We start from the raw sequence: 17,924 nt of genomic DNA on the forward strand, positions 1-17,924 counted from the left end.
TTTTAAAAAATTTTTTTTCAACGTTTATTTATTTTTGGGGGGACAGAGAGAGACAGAACATGAACGGGGGAGGGGCAGAGAGAGAGGGAGACACAGAATCGGAAACAGGCTCCAGGCTCTGAGCCATCAGCCCAGAGCCTGACGCGGGGCTCGAACTCACGGACCGCGAGATCGTGACCTGGCTGAAGTCGGACGCTTAACCGACTGCGCCACCCAGGCGCCCCTGTAATTATATTTTTTAAGAGAACTGTGGAATGCTTCAGAAATGTCCATGCTATCTTTGCCCAGAGGCCATGCTTATCTACTCTGTATAATTCCAATTTTAGTATATGTGCAGCTAAAATGAGCATATAATTATCTTAATTTTATAGCTATTATTTTCCTGGAAATTTTGTCCATATTTTTAATTTACAACAATACAAATATAGATTAAAATGTGTATGCTTGTGCATAATTTTCAATAGGACATTTAATAAATATATTATGTGTATTTGTTTTAGATCATTGCCTTGATGTCTTGGGCCTATTCATGTAACTGTGAGAAATAGAACTTTGTTATTCTGAGTGCTGAACTCTTGGAGACCTTGGGCTAGTAATTTACCTTCCATGTTTTTTTTTAATCTAAAAAATTGAAACAATAGCAGTTTATTGTATTTAATATTGAAAAGAATTAAAAAGCAATCCAGTTTTACTTTAATTAACAAAAACACTATAGACCCTTGGTGATAAAACTAAAGAGAAAAATTTGAGAATTTAACCAATCAGAAGATGTCCAGATTAATTTTTACAGGTGTTTTACTTTGATTAGCCCACCACTTCTTTTTCTGAACAATGATTTCATGGCTAAAATTGTAAGAGTTTTTATAAGTCCTAGTTTCTTTGCTTTAAAAATATAACTAGCTTGAGTCTTTTTCACTAAGAACTTAGTGTTGAATAACTTTCTTTTATGTTTCTGGTTTGTTTAATTGTATGATTTATATTGCATTATGAATAATTTCCCAGAGGAAAAAAAATGTTTAATGAGTCTTCATTCATGCTTAACACTTTTGGGTTTACAAAAAGACATCCTCACCAAGATGCTAAACAGCTTCACAGTCTTGGATACTGATTAATTTTTGAAATACTCTGGGAAATTTCTTCTCATGTTTTTTTACCCCTTCATCTCCTCTAAACCTCCCTTACCCCATATTGGCTAATTTCTAAGATTCAAGAATACAAATGTTCCTAGAAAAAGGAATTAACTTAAACTCACAGTGTTATATCAATAGACATTCTTGAACTGTGGCCTAATTAATTGCAAGTGTCATCATATTAATTGGACAGGAAAAGGATCTGGGATTTGATCTTATTAGGCAGCTATTATTATTATCTAGATATTATTATTAGGCAGAGATAGATACTTGAGATCAAACTTAAACATTGGAAGGAAGCCCTATTTGGCAGACAGGCACCATATTTGATTGTCAAGGCAACTTGCGGTTATTTACACAAATAGTTAACAGGAGAGAGTCTATGGTGGAGGAACATCATTTTCTCCAAAGTAGGTCAGAGTACATGTCCATTGAATCAAGAAGCAGATATCATTCAGAACACAGTCAAGCAGACTTACTTTAGTATCAGGAAATGGGTCACCTCATAACAAGGCAGACCTTGATTTGGGAAGATTACTAAGATTTCCTAGACTCAAGAACAGGGAACAAGATAAGTATTCAGTTATCAAATCTAGGGAAAAGTGGTAATGAGTCTTGAAAATAATGCAGAAGCCCAATGGAAGATATGATACAGGGAACACAAACTCAAACATCTACAGTGACTAGACAGAAAACACAAGTGTGTAAATCAGGCCAGGTTTATGATCCTAAATGATGAATGGATAAAGAAGATGTGGTGTGTGTGTGTGTGTGTGTGTGTGTGTGTGTGTATACACTCAGCAATGAAGAAAAATGAAATCTTGCTGTTTGCAACCACATGGATGAAACTAGAGGGTATCATGCTAAGTGAAATAAGTCAGAGAAAGGCAGATATACAATTTCACTCATATGTGGAATTTGAGAAACACAACAGATGAATATAGGGGAAGGGAAGGAAAAATAAGATAACAGAGAGGGAAGAAAACCATGAGACTCTTAAATACAGAGAACAAACTGAGGGTTTCTGTAGAGGAGGTGGGTGGGTGATAGGCATCAAAAAGGGTACTTTTTAGGATGAGCACTCGGTGTCATATGTAAGAGATGAATTACTGGGTTTACTTCTGAAGCCAAGACAACACTGTATGTTAACTAACTTGAATTTAAATATAAAAAAGAATATCTTTCTTATATACATTGACATATGTTAATTATTTCTCAATAAAGCTAGAAAAAATCCACATTTTCTTCATTTAATATCTCCCCCCCCCAAAAAAAAGGATTAAAGAGGCCTGTGATGAATTAGAAAGCAAACATCTCATATAAAAACATTTAAACTAAGAAAATATGTTTGTATACCAACATAATATGACTGCTGGCCAAATTCAGCTTGCAGGACACCTGTACATGGACACTTGTCAAATGATTGATAACAGAGGTCTTCTAAAAAAGCTTTGATAAGAATAGGAAGAGTACACAGGAGTAGGCACTGGATAGTCTAAAGGGCAGAGAAAGAAGCTGGAATGATCTAACATGACTTTCACCAACTTCACAAATTTTGCACAAATTGATATCCTTAGTCATAAGAAATTTAGTCTAGGTGAGGAAATAAAATATATACTGAGGAAATGTATGAATGCTATACAAAGAAGCATATCAACAAGTGTAAATTAATTAATGCAAAGGGGATGCTGAATACATTTGTGACCAGAGTCAGATGGAATTAGTCTGAAAAATTATGTATAGGGTAAATTTTGAAACCAGTTTTGAAAGAAATAATGAGCAGGCCAAAAGAAATGTTGAGAGAATATTGATAGCAAAAGATAAAACTTATTTAAAGACACATAAAAAGAAACACATCACATAGCAGAAAGAGCCTTAATTGGGAGTCAAATAGACCTAGATTCTAGTCTTGATTTTGGTACGAATTCTCTATGTGGTTTTGGGTAAGTCAGTGTCCCTAAGTTCCTGGTGTTCAAGCAAACCATAGATCATAAGTGCAAATTTCCACAAAGACCAAATAGCTAAATGAGTGAAGGAGAAGTGGAGACATGTCTAACTAAAGCTCATATGCCTTGTTTAAGCAGACAGAAATAACTGAGCTTCAGATGTTTGTGACTAAGTGGTAATGTATATTCAATATTTGAATTTTTGTAGAGAATTAAATAATTCCAATTTTTATGTGAAATATTTCCATTTTAATTGTTGACAAGGAATTTACACTAAAACAACACAAAGACCAAATAAAATATTTTCATAAGCCACTAGTCTGCAATCTCTGGACTAGATAGAGTCAAAGGTTCCTTCCAGATCTTTTTGTTTAGGATTCATGGCATTAAATATTGGATTCAGTAAAATGGAAGGAGATGCCCTTAGTTCTTGGGCTCTTTCAATAGTAGAATGACTGAAAGCATGGAAGTTGGAATCAGACAGCCTGGCTCTGCCTAAGTGTGTGATCTTGAGCAAATTATATAATCTCTGCACTTCAGTTTAATCTTATATAAAATAAGAATAATAACACTAATTACATCATAGTGTTGTGAGGATTAACTGAGATGTTACATGTGGAATTAGCTATTATTAGCAAGAAAATGTTATTTATGACAAACCATTTTCCTAACTGAAGGTAAGATGAATTAAACACAAGGAGATGACCTAGAACCTATACTCCTATAAATGAGTGGCTATAAAAATGAAAACAAATGACAGATATGAGAGACATTATGAGAAGAGAATTGTTAAGACTTGATAATAGATTGAATGTAGGAATGCTACAATGCTTTGTATATAGTTACAAAATTCTAAGCAGTTACACTTTCAAGAGTTGATGACTGGTATTTGGAAGAATTTAATTAACTTGAAAATCTAGTCTTTTTATTTTTAATTCTATTTATTTGTTTATGTTTTGCACAATGTTATTTTTTAATTTACTTATTTTTATTTTTTATTTAAATTCAATTTAGTTAACATAGTGTGTAGTATTGGTTTCAGGAGCAGAATTTAGTGATTCATCATTTACACATGACACCCATTGCTCATTCAGAAAAGTGCCTTCCTTAATGCCCATCACCGATTTAGCCCATCACCCGCCAATAGCACCTGTCAGTTTGTTCTCTGTATTTAAGAGTCTCTTATGGTTTGTCACCCTCTGTTTTTATCTTATTTTTCTTTCCCTTCCCCTACGTTCATCTGTTGTGTTTCTTAAATTCCACACGAGTGAAATCATTTATCTCTTTCTCTGACTGATTTAATTTGCTTAGCATAAGCATAACCCTCTCGTTCCATCCACGTTGCTGCAAATGACAAGATTTCAGTGTGTGCGTGTATGTGTGTGTATATATATGTGTGTGTGTGTGTATATATATATATTTGGCTCTTGTCAACAACTTGGGCTCTTTCCATAATTTGGTCTATTGTCAATAGTACTTCGGTAAATATTGGGGTGCATGTTCCCTTCAAATCAGCATTTTTGTATCCTTTGGGTAAATACCTAGTGGTGCAATTGCTGGAAGGTAGGGTAGTTTTATTTTTAATTTTTTTGAGGAGCCTCCATACTGTTTTCCAGAGTGGCTGCACCAGTTTACATTCACACTAACAGAGCAAAAGTGTTCCCTGTTCTCCTCATCTTCACCAAAATCTATTGTTGCCTGAGTTGTTCATTTTAGCCATTCTGACAGGTGTGAGGTGGTATCTCATTGTAGTTTTGATTTGTACTTTTCTGATGATGAGTGATATTGAGCATCTTTTCATCATCATCTGGATGTCTTCTTTGGAAAAGTGTCTATTCATGTCTTCTGTCCATTTCTTCACTGGATTATTTGTACTTTGAGTGTTGAGTTTGACTAATTCTTTATATATTTTGGATACTAATCCTTTATCTGGTACGGACATCTCTTTTTCTAACGAAAGAGTGCTTCCAAAATTTAACGTGTTCTTTAAAAATGGCCATGTTTGACTGACCTGGGGAAGATGGCGGCATAAGAGGACGCTGGGTTGACCTCGTCCTGCTGATCACTTAGATTCCACCTACACCTGCCTAAATAACCCAGAAAACCACCAGAAGACTAGCAGAACAGAGTCTCTGGAGCCAAGTGCAGACGAGAGGTCCATGGAAGAGGGTAGGAAGGGTGGCAAGGTGGTGCACACTACATGGACTGGCGGGAGGGAGCTGGGGTGGAGGGGCGGCCCACCTGCAAAGCAAAGCCCCTGAGTCTGACTTGCAAAAGTGGATGGGACGGATGGTGTGTTCTGACAGCAAGTGGGACTTAACATCTGGAAGGTTATAAGCTAACAGCTCTGCTCGGAGAATGGGAGGGCTGGAAGACAACTGGAGGGAGAGTTGTTGAGCCCCGGATGACAGAGCTCAGCTTGGCAGGGAACAAAGGCACTTCCCAGCGCCATCTCTCTCTCCCAACCACCATCCAAAATCCCAAAGGGAACCAGTTCCTGCCTGGGAACTTGCTAGCACCCCGCAAACACCCAATGATGTGCTTCTGCAGATCCATCCCTCCAGCGGGTCTGACTCCCTCCCTGTGCTGCAGGGCCCCTCCTGAAGCAGATCTCCAAAAGAAAAGCGAGCTGAGCCTGCCCCTCCCGTCCCTGTGCATCTTGCCGATCCACCCCAGCTAATACACCAGATCCCCAGCACCACAAGCCTGGCAGTGTGCAAGTAGCCGAGACGGGCCATGCCACCCCACAGTGAATCCTGCCTCTAGGAGAAGGAAAGAGAAGGCACACACCAGTCTGACTGTAGCCCCAGCGGGGGGCTGGGGGCAGACATCAGGTCTGACTGTGGCCCCATCCACCAATGCAAGTTATTCAAGACAGCACAGGGGAAGTGCCCCACAGTCCTGCACCACTCCAGGGACTATCCAAAATGACGAAACAGAAGAATTCCACTCGAAAAAATGTCCAGGAAATAACGACAGCTAACGAACTGATCAAAAACGATTTAAACAATATAACAGAAAGGGAATTTAGAATAATAGTCAGAAAATTAATCGCTGGGCTTGGAAACAGTATACAGGACAGCAGAGAATCTATTGCTACAGAGATCAAAAACTAAGGAACAGCCAGGAGGAGCTAAAAAATGCTATCAATGATCTGCAAAATAAAATGGAGACAACCACAGCTCGGATTGATCAGGCAGAGGAGAGAATAGGTGAACTAGAAGATAAATTTATGAAAAAAGAAGAAGCTGAGAAAAAGAGAGATAAAAAAATCCAGGAGTATGAGGGGAAAATTAGAGAACTAAGTGATGCACTAAAGAGAAATAATCTATGCATAATTGGTATTCCAGAGGAGGAAGAGAGAGGGAAAGGTGCTGAAGGTGGACTTGAAGAAATAATAGCTGAGAACTTCCCGGATCTGGGGAAGGAAAAAGGCATTGAAATCCAAGAGGCACAGAGAACTCCTTTCAGACGGAACTTGAATCGATATTCTGCATGACATATCAGTGAAACTGGCAAAATACAAGCATAAAGAGAAAATTCTGAAAGCAGCTAGAGATAAACGTGCTCTAACACACAAAGGGAGACCTATAAGACTCGTGACTGATCTCTCTTTTGAAACTTGGCAGGCCAGAAAGGAATAGCAGGAGATCTTCCATGTGATGAACAGAAAAAATATGCAGCCGAGAATCCTTAATCCAGCAAGTCTGTCATTTAGAATAGAAAGACAGATAAAGGTCTTCCCAAACAACCAAAAACTGAAGGAATTCGTCACCACTAAACCAGCCCTACAAGAGATCCTAAGGGGGATCCTGTGAGACAAAGTACCAGAGACATCGCTACAAGCATGAAACCTACAGACATCACAATGATTCTAAATCCATGTTTCTATAATAACACTGAATGTAAATGGACTAAATGCACCAACCAAAAGACATAGGGTATCAGAGTAGATAAAAAAAACAAGACCCATCTATTTGCTGTCTACAAGAGACTCATTTTAGACCTGAGGACACCTTCAGATTGAGAGTGAGGGGATGGAGAACTATTTATCATGCCACAGGAAGTCAAAAGAAAGCTGGAGTAGCCATACTTATATCAGACAAACTAGACTTTAAATTAAAGGCTGAAACAAGAGATAAAGAAGGGCATTATACAATAATCACAGGGTCTATCCATCAGGAAGGGCTAACAATTATAAATGTTTATGTGCCAAATACGGGAGACCTCAGATATACAAAACAATTACTCACAAACATGAGCAACCTTATTGATAAGAATGTGGTAATTGCAGGGGACTTTAACACCCCACTTACAGAAATGGATAGATCATCTAGACACCTGGTCAATAAAGAAACAAGGGCCCTGAATGATACAGTGGATAAGATGGACTTGACAGATATATTTAGAACTCTGCATCCCAAAGCAACAGAATATACTTTCTTCTCGAGTGCACATGGAACATTCTCCAAGATAGATCACATACTGGGTCACAAAACAGCCTTTCATAAGTATAAAAGAATTGAGATCATACCATGCCTACTTCCAGACCACAATGCTATGAAGCTTGAAATCAACCACAGGAAAAATTCTGGAAAACCTCCAAAGGCATGGAGGTTAAAGAACACCTTACTAAAGAATGAGTGGGTCAACCAGGCAATTAGAGAAGAAATTAAAAAATATATGGAAACAAACAAAAATGAAAATACAACAATCCAAATGCTTTGGGATGCAGCGAAGGCAGTCCTGAGAAGAAAATACATTGCACTGCAGGTCTATCTCATGAAACAGAAAAATCCCAAATACAAAATCTAACAGCACACCTAAAGGAAATAGAAGCAGAACAGCAAAAGCAGCCTAAACCCAGCAGAAGAGAAATAATAAAGATCAGAGAAGAAATAAACAATATAGAATCTAAAAAAAACTGTAGAGCAGATCAACGAAACCAAGAGTTGGTGTTTTGAAAAAATAAACAAAATTGATAAACCTCTATCCAGGCTTCTCAAAAAGAAAAGGGAGATGACTCAAATAGATAAAATCATGAATGAAAATGGAATTATTACAAACAATCCCTCAGAGATACAAGCAATTATCAGGGAATACTATGAAAGATTATATGCCAACAAACTGGACAACCTGGAAGAAATGGACAAATTCCTAAACACCCACACACTTCCTAAACTCAATAAAGAGGAAATAGAAAGCTTGAACAGACCCATAACCAGTGAAGAAATTGAATCAGTCATCAAAAATCTCCCAACAAATCAGAGTCCAGGACCAGATGGCTTCCCAGGGGAGTTCTACCAGACGTTTAAAGCAGAGATAATACCTATCCTTCTCAAGCTATTCCAAAAAATAGAAAGGGAAGGAAAAATTCCAGATTCATTCTAGGAAGCCAGTATTACTTTGATTCCTAAACAAGACAGAGACCAAGTAAAAAAAGAGAACTACAGGCCATGATGAATATGGATGCAAAAATTCTCAATAAGATACTAGCAAATCGAATTCAACAGCATATAAAAAAAGTTATTGACCATGATCAAGTAGGATTCATTCTTGGGCTGCAGGGCTGGTTCCATATTCGCAAATCAATCAACGTGATACATCACATTAATAAAAGTAAAGATAAGAACCATACGTTCCTGTCAATCGATGCAGAAAAGGCATTTGACAAAATTCAGCAACTTTCTTAATAAAAACCCTCGAGAAATATGGGATAGAAGGAACATACTTAAAGATCATAAAAGCCATTTATGAAAAGCCCACAAGTAATATCATCCTCAATGGGGAAAAACTGAGAGCTCTCCCCGAGATCAGGAACATGACAGGGATGTCCACTGTCACCGCTGTTGTTGAACACAGTGTTGGAAGTTCTAGCATCAGCAATCAGACAACAAAAGGAAGTCAAAGGCATCAAAATCGGCAAAGATGAAGTTAAGCTTTCCCTTTTTCAGATGACATGATATTATACATGGAAAATCCAATAGACTCCACCAAAAGTCTGCTAGAACTGATACATGAATTTAGCAAAGTTGCAGGATACAAAATCAATGTACAGAAATCAGTTGCATGCTTGTACACTAATAATGAAGCCACAGAAAGACAAATAAAGAAACTGATCCCATTCACAACTGCACCAAGAAGCATAAAATACCTAGGGATAAATCTAACCAGAGATGTAAAAGATCTGTATGCTGAAAAATATAGAAACTTATGAAGGAAATTGAAGAAGATATAAAGAAATGATAAAACATTCCATGGTCATGGATTGGAAGAAAAATATTGTCAAAATGTCAATAGTACCCAAAGCTATCTACCCATCTAATGCAATCCCAATCAAAATTGCACCAGCATTCTTCTCGAAACTAGAACAAGCAATCCTAAAATTCATATGGAACCACAAAAGGCCCCGAATAGCCAAAGTAATTTTGAAGAAGAAGAACAAAGCAGGAGGCATCACAATCCCAGACTTTAGCCTCTACTCCAAAGCTGTAAGCATCAAGACAGCATGGTATTGGCACAAAAAGAGACAGATAGACCAATGGAATACAATAGAAACCCCAGAACTAGACCCACAAACGTATGGCCAACTCATCTTTGACAAATCAGGAAAGAACATCCAGTGGAAAAAGACAGTCTCTTTAACAAATGGTGCTGGGAGAACTGGACAGCACCATGCAGAAGGTTGAAACTAGACCACTTTCTCACACCATTCACAAAAATAAACTCAAAATGGATAAAGGACCTGAATGTGAGACAGGAAACCATCACAACCCTAGAGGAGAAAGCAGGAAAAGACCTCTCTGACCTCAGCTGTAGCAATCTCTTACTCGACACATCCCCAAAGGCAAGGGAATGAAAAGCAAAAATGAATTACTGGGAACTTATGAAGATAAAAGGCTTCTGCACAGCAAAGGAAACAACCAACAAAACTAAAAGGCAACCAACGGAATGGGAAAAGATATTTGTAAATGACATATCGGACAAAGGGCTAGTATCCAAAATCTATAAAGAGCTCACCAAACTCCACACCCGAAAAACAAATAACCCAGTGAAGAAATGGGCAGAAAACATGAATAGACACTTCTCTAAAGAAGACATCCGGATGGCCAACAGGCACATGAAAAGATGCTCAACGTGGCTCCTCATCAGGGAAATACAAATCAAAACCACACTCAGATATCACCTCAGGCCAGTCAGAGTGGCCAAAATGAACAAATCAGGAGACTATAGATACTGGAGAGGATGTTCAGAAACGGGAACCCTCTTGTACTGTTGGTTGGAATGCAAATTGGTGCAGCCACTCTGGAAAAGAGTGTGGAGTTTCCTGAAAATTTAAAAATAGACCTACCCTATGACCCAGCAATAGCACTGCTAGGAATTTACCCAAGGGATATTGGAGTACTGATGCATAGGGGCACTTGTACCCTAATGTTCATAGCAGCACTCTGAACAATAGCCAAATTATGGAAAGAGCCTAAATGTCCATCAACTGATGAATGAATAAGGAAATTGTGGTTTATATACACAATGGAATACTATGTGGCAATGAGAAAGAATGAATAGGGCCCTTTGTAGCAATGTGAATGGAACTGGAGAGTGTGATGCTAAGTGAAATAAGCCATACAGAGAAAGACAGATACCATATGGTTTCACTCTTATGTGGATCCTAAGAAACTTAACAGAAACCCATGGGGGAGTGGAAGGAAAAAAAAAAGGTTAGAGTGGGAGAGAGCCAAAGCATAAGAGACTCTTAAAAGCTGAGATCAAAGTGAGGTTGATGGGGGGGTTGGAGGGTGGGGAGGGTCGGTGATGGGTATTGAGGAGGGCACCTTTCGGGATGAGCACTGGATGTTGTATGGAAACCAATTTGACAATAAATTTCATATATTGAAAAAGAAATAAATAAAATAAATAAAAATGGCCATTTTTCAGTGCAAAGCAAAACAAACAAACAAAGATAAAAAAACACAGCTACAGAATTAAGTCTGGTTATCATGTTTTTATGATAAGTGAGGCTCCATTTGTGGTTGTTAAATTTTAGTCTACTTTTAATGAATAAAGATTGTTTTATTTATTATATTAAACTTATAAATGCATGATAAAGCTGTTCAATTTCATGACTGATATAACTGATGTTATACTATCTGTTCAGATGTTTCTATGTCTTTTCAATGTTTAATAAAACTACACTACCCACAACTCTGCTAAATCTTCTTGTTGATGTAGATATTCTCCTTGCCTTTCAACCCTTTTTGCATGAGGGACAGATTCTTCTTCTGCCTCTTCAGAGATATGTTCTTAAATTTCTCTTCATTGCCCATCACTCTGTGGGTAAGATCTCCTGACATTTTTCTTTTAATATCCTTTCCTTTATCGGCTCAGTTTATGCACCTAGTACCTTGACCACTGCACATATATCAACTTGAATCTGTATCTTATAGAAAAGATTTTTGAATTTAAACTCAGGTTGATTATTAACAGAAAAACAATGTTACAGGGATAAGTAAATGAAAACATAATGATTTTGAAGTGAGAGCTAATATAACAACAGTCAAGGAAGGAGGGAGAGAGCCAGAACTATGCTTAGGAAGAAAGAAAGACATACTAAAGACAGAGGAACACAAAATTGTGACTTGTGAAGGATGAATAGAATTAGAGAAAGGGATTATTGCTGACAAGAGAGTACAAGTGACTTTTTAAATTACATATTTTGCATTAAAATTTGTAAGTTTGTTAAACTAAATGCTCCCTGAAAGGAAAAACCCTCTCAGTCAATTTTTTTGTCCCTTAGAGTTCTCAGCACATTATAAAGCAAAAAAAAAAAAAAAAAAGTGATCAGCAAATGTTTGGCAAATACATAAAAAATTTAATGCTTCATCTTTCACACTATGCCCAGTGACAAAACACCCAGTGGAAGGAAATTTAATATAAATCCATTTTCGTTTATCATAATTATCATTACCATTTATTGTATGCTTATTAAGTGCAAGGCATGAGGTAAGCACTTCACAATTATTATCTCATTTTATCTTACAACAATTCAGTGAGTTAGGGAGAACTGTTATCCCCAAATTTACAGAAGTTATGTGATTTGCACAAGTTCACACAATAAGTGATGGGATTACCAATCCATTTTTATCTGATTTATAGCTTCTCTTCTTGGTAGTTACCTGTTAAATTCATTCTCTGAATATTCCCATTAGAGTTTAGAGCAACAAAAGGCAAAAATATTTTCAGTAAAGTTTCTCTTTGCCTCATGAACCTAAACAATACCACTAACTCTATAAAATATATTGAAATTAAGATTTTCATAATAAAGTATCTTTTGATCATTGTTTTTAAATTAGTTTTTTAGGGGCGCCTGGGTGGCTCAGTCGGTTGAGCATCTGACTTCGGCTCAGGTCATGATCTCGCAGTCTGTGAGTTCGAGCCCCACGTCAGGCTCTGTGCTGACAGCTCAGAGCCTGGAGCCTGCTTCAAATTCTGTGTCTCCCTCTCTCTCTGCCTCTCTCCCACTCGTGCTCTGTCTCTCTCTCTGTATCAAAAATAAATAAAAACACTTAAAAAATTAAAAAAATTAGTTTTTTTATTTTACATCATTTTATTGTGGTAAGTGTACTTTTAATCCCAATCATGTATTTCAATCCCCAACCCACTTCCCCTTTGGTACCCATGTTTGTTCTCTATAGTTAAGAGTCTCTCTCTTGGTTTGTCTCAGTCTTTTTTTCTTGGATCATATTTCATTTTATTTTACTTTATTTTATTTTATTATTTATCCAAATTTTTATTTAAATTCCACTTAGTTAACATACAATGTAATATTGTTATCAGGTGCAGAATTTAAGATTCATCACTTACATTTAACTCCCAGTGCTCATGAGAACAAATGCCCTCCTTAATACCCATTCCCTATTTAACCCATCCCCCTGCCCTTTTCCCCTCCAGTAGCCCTCAGTTTCTTCTGCATAGTTAGGAGAATGTTTCCTGGTTTGTCATTTTTCCCTCATATGTTCTTTGTTTTGTTTCTAAAATTCCTCATATGAGTGAGATGATATGGTATTTTTTCTCTGACTGACTTAAGTTTGCTGAGATTATACTCTCATTAAAAATGGCAAGATTCAGTCTTGTTTATGGCTTAATAATATCCCATTGTGTATATATACCACATATTTAATTGTTCAACTATTGATGGACCCTTGGGCTCCTTCCATATTTTGGCTATTGTAAATATGCTGCAATAAACATAGGGGTGCATGTATCACTTTGAATTAGTGTCTTTGTATTGTTTGGTAAAAACCCAGTAGTGCAATTCCAAGACCATAGGGTCATTCCATTTTTAACTTTTTGAGGAAACTCCATACTGTTTTCCACCATAGGCACACTAGTTTGCATTCCCACAAACAGTGGAAGAGGATTCCTTTTATTCCACATCCTATCCAGCACCTGCTGCTTCTTGTGTTGTTGATTTTAGCCATTCTGACTGGTGTGAGGTGATGTCTCGTTGTAGTTTTGATTCGTATTTCCTTGATGATGAGTGATGTTGAGCATCTTTCAATGTGTTTGTAGGCCATCTATAAGTCTTCTTTGGAGATATGGCTGTTCATGTCTTCTTCCTATTTTTAAATTGGATTGTTTTTTGAGTGTTGAGTTGTATAAGTTCTTTATTTTGAATACTAACCCTTTATGTGATATGTCATTTGTAAATATCTTCTTCCATTCAGGTTGTCGTTAAATTTTATTGATTTCTTTCTTTGTTATGCAAAGCTTTTTATTTTGATGTAGTCTCAATTGTTTATTTTTGCTTTTGTTTCCCTTGCCTCAGGAGACATGTCTAGGAAAATGTTGCTATGGTCTATGTCATTGACATTACTTCCTGTGCTCCCTTCAAGGACTTTTATGATCTCCTGGCATTTTGGTCTTCCATCCATTTTGAATTTATTTTTGTGAATGATGTAAGAAAGTGGTCCAGTGTCATTCTTTTGCAAGTTACTGCCCGGTTTTCCCAACACGATTCTTTGAAGAAACTTTTTTCCATTGGATATTCTTTCCTGTTTCCTCAACGATTAGTTGACCATATAGTTATGGGTCCATTTCTTGGTTTTCTATTCTGTTCCATTGATCTATGTGTCTGTTTTTGATCCAGTACCATGCTGTCTTGATTACTACAGTTTTGTAATATAATTTGAAGTCCAAATTTGTGATTCCATCAGCTTACCTTTTCTTTTGCAAGATTGCTTTGGCTATTCAGGGTCTTTTGAGGTTCCATAGAAATTTTAGGATAGCTCATTCTAGTTCTGTGAAAAATGCTGTTGGTACTTTTTTTTATTGTTCACTTGAGAGAGAGACAGAGAGAGAGAGAGAGAGAGAGAGAGAGAGAGAGAGAGAGCTGGGGAGGGGCAGAGAAAGGGAGAGAGGGAATCCCAAGCAGGCTCCACACTGACAGCATGGAGCCTGATGTGGGGCTCCAACTCATGAACTGTGAGATCATGACCCGAGCCGAAATCCAGAACTGGATGCTTAATCAACTGAGCCACCTAGGTGCCCCTATTGGTACTTTGATAGGGACTACAATACATGTGTAGATTGCTTTGGGTAGTATACATTTTAACAATATTTTTCTTACAATCTATGTGCATGGAATGTCTTTCCATTTCTTTGTGTTGCATTCAATTCCTTTGATCAGTATTTTGTAGTTTTCAGAGTCCAGGTCTTTCACTTCTTTGATTAGGTTTATTCCTAGGTATCTTATTATTTTGGGTGCAATTGTAAATGGGACTGGTTTCTTAATTTCTCTTTCAGTTTCTTCATTATAGGTTTATAGAAATGCAAAAGAATTCTGTACATTGATTTTATGTCCCTTACTGAATTTATTTATCAGTTCAGTAGTTTTTTGGTGGTCTTTTGGGTTTTCTATATATAGTATCATGTCATCTGCAAATAGTGAAAATGTTACTTCTTCCTTATTGATTTGGATTCCTTTTATTTCTTTTTGTTGTCTAATTGTTGTGTCTAGGACTTCCAGTACTAAGTTGAAAAGAAGTGGTGAGAGTGGACATTCTTCTCTTGTCCTGACCTTAGGGGAAAACTCTCAGTTTTTTTTTTCATTAAGTGTAATGTTAGCTGTGGGGTTTTCATAGATGGCCTTTAATATGTGGAGGAATGTTCCCTCTAGAACTACTTTGTTGAGGGTTTTTATCATGAATGGATGTTTTACTTTGTGAAATGCTTTTTCTGCATCTATTGGAATGATCATATGCCTTTATCCTTTCTCTTATTGATGTGATGTATCACATTGATTTCCACATATTGAACCACTCTTACAACCCAAGAATAAATCATAATTGATCATAGTGAATGATTTTTTCTTAATGTATTGTTGAATTCATTTTGCTAGTATTTTGTTGATAATTTTTGCACCTATGTTCATCACAGGATATTGGCCTGTGGTTCTTTTGTTTTTAGTGGCGTCTTTATCTCTTTTTAGTATTAGTGTAATTCTGGCCTCATAGAATGAATTTAGAAGTTTTCCTTCCTTTTAATTTTTTTGGAATAGTTTATGAAGGATAAGTACTAACTCTTCTTTAACTGTTTGGTAGGATTTGCCCATAGCCATCTGGTCCTAGACTTTTGTTTTTTGGCTTTTCTTTTTATTACTAACTCAATTGCTTTGCTCATTTTTGGTTGGTTCTATTTTTCTATTTGTTCCTGTTTCAGTTTTGGTAGTTTATCTTCCTAAGAATTTATCCATTTCTTCTAGGTCATCCAATTTGTTGACAGCTAGTTTTTCATAATATTCTTTTATGATTATATTTCTATAGCTTTGGTTGTTATTTGTCCTCTCTCATTTATGATTTTATTCATTTGAGTACTTTCTTTTTTCCTTGATTAGTCTGGCTAGAGGCTTATCAATTTTATTGATTTTTTCAAGGAACCAGCTACTGATTTCATTGGTTTCTTCTATTGTTTTTCTAGTTTCTATATCATTTATTTCTTCTCTAGTCTTTATTATTTCCTTCCCTCTGCTGGTTTTAGGTTTTGTTTGCTGTTCTTTTTCTAGCTCCTTCAGGTGCATGGTTAGGTTGTTTATTTGAGATTTACCTTGCTTCTTGAGGTGGCCTGTATTTGTATAAACTTTCTTCTTAGAACCACTTTTGCTGCATCACAGAGGTTTTGGTACATTGCATTTTCATTTTCATTTGTTTCCATGTAATTTTTTTTATTTCTTCTTTGATTTCCTGGTTGCCCCATTTACTGTTTAGTAACATGTTATTTAACCTCCAAGTATTTGTGGTCTTTCCAGATTCTTTTTCTTGTCATTGACTTCAAGTTTCATACTCTTGTGGCTGGAAAATATCCATGATATGATTTTGATCTTCTTGAATTTGTTGAGATTTTGTTGTGGGCTAATAGGTGATCTATTCTGGAGAATGTTGTGTGTGCACTTAAAAAAGAATGTTAATTCTGCTGTTTTAGGGTGGAATGTTCTGAGTATATCTGTTAAATCCATCCATTCCAGTTTGTCATTTAAAGCCATTGTTTCCTTGTTGATGTTCTGTTTAAATAATCTTTCCATTGATGTAAGTGGGGTGTTAAAGTCCCCTACTTTTATTGTATTATTATCTTTTAGTTTCTTTATGTTTGTTACTGTTTTATGTATCAGGATGCTTCTATGTTGGGTGCATAAATATTTACAATCATTATATCTTCTTGTTGGATTGTTTCCTTTATGATTATATACTGTCCTTCTTTGCCTCTTGTGACAATCTTAGCTTGAAAGTCTACCTTTCCAATATACTACTGCTACTCTGGCTTTCGTTTTTTAAAATATTTTAAATGTTTATTTATTTTTGAGAGAGAGAGAGAGAGAGGGAGGGAGAGAGAGAGAGAGAGAGAGAGAGAGAGAGAGAAAGTGAGCACGGAAGTGGGGGAGGAGTAGGGAGAAAGGGAAATACAGAATCCAAAGCAGGTTTCACACTCAAGAGCCCAATGAGGGGCTTGAACCCAAGAACCACGAGATCATGACCTCAGCCAAAGTTGGATGCTTAACTGACTGAGCCACCCAGGCATGCCAGCCCTGGCTTTCTTTTGACATCCGTTTGCTTTATAGATGTTTACACATCCCTTCACTTTCAATCTACAGGTATCTTTAAATGTAGTATGAGTCTTTTCTAGGCATTATATAGACAGATCTTGTTCTTTTTTTTTAATCCATTCTGTCACCCGATGTCTTTTGATTGGAGTGTTTAGCCCATTTACATTCAAAGTAATTATTGATAGATTTGTATTTATTGCCACTTTATTGCTTGTTTTGTGATTTGCTTAGATCTCTGTCTGTAGTTTTGTCCTATTTTTTCAATTGGGATGAATTTCTCTGTTTCCTCATTTTTTTCTGCCCCTCCGGGCCTGTTTCTTTATGTTAAGAAAGTCAGATGTGTCTTTTGCTCTTGAAAGTAGTGACTTTATGAAAAGACAATCCTGGAATGCTTTGCAGTGCAGTGCCCCCAGTTCATCAGTACCTGACACTTCAGGAGAGTATCCTATGTGTGTTGCTTATGCACTGCTGTTGTGTCTGAGTCACTTTTCTTTTTTTTTTTTCTCACTCAGTTTTATTTTATTTTATTTTTTTATTATTATTATTTTTTATTTTATATATGAAATTTATTGTCAAATTGGTTTCCATACAACACCCAGTGCTCATCCCAAAAGGTGCCCTCTTCAATACCCATCACCCACCCACCTCTCCCTCCCACCCCCCATCAACCCTCAGTTTGTTCTCAGTTTTTAACAGTCTCTTATGCTTTGGCTCTCTCCCACTCTAACCTCTTTTTTTTTTCCTTCCCCTCCC

The 17,924-nt window shown here is 36.7% G+C and overlaps 1 non-coding gene across 1 annotated transcript; it reads right to left on the minus strand.

Annotated features, from left to right (window-relative positions):
* Positions 1–243: 243 nt before the first annotated feature.
* LOC111558820 lies at positions 244–348 on the minus strand. Its single transcript, XR_002739957.1, has one exon. It is a non-coding gene; the product is annotated as a U6 spliceosomal RNA (small nuclear RNA).
* Between the last annotated feature and the right edge of the window lie 17,576 nt (positions 349–17,924).

The sequence above is a fragment of the Felis catus genome, chromosome X (assembly GCF_018350175.1).
Source record: "Felis catus isolate Fca126 chromosome X, F.catus_Fca126_mat1.0, whole genome shotgun sequence".
Taxonomy (NCBI): Eukaryota; Metazoa; Chordata; class Mammalia; order Carnivora; family Felidae; genus Felis; species Felis catus.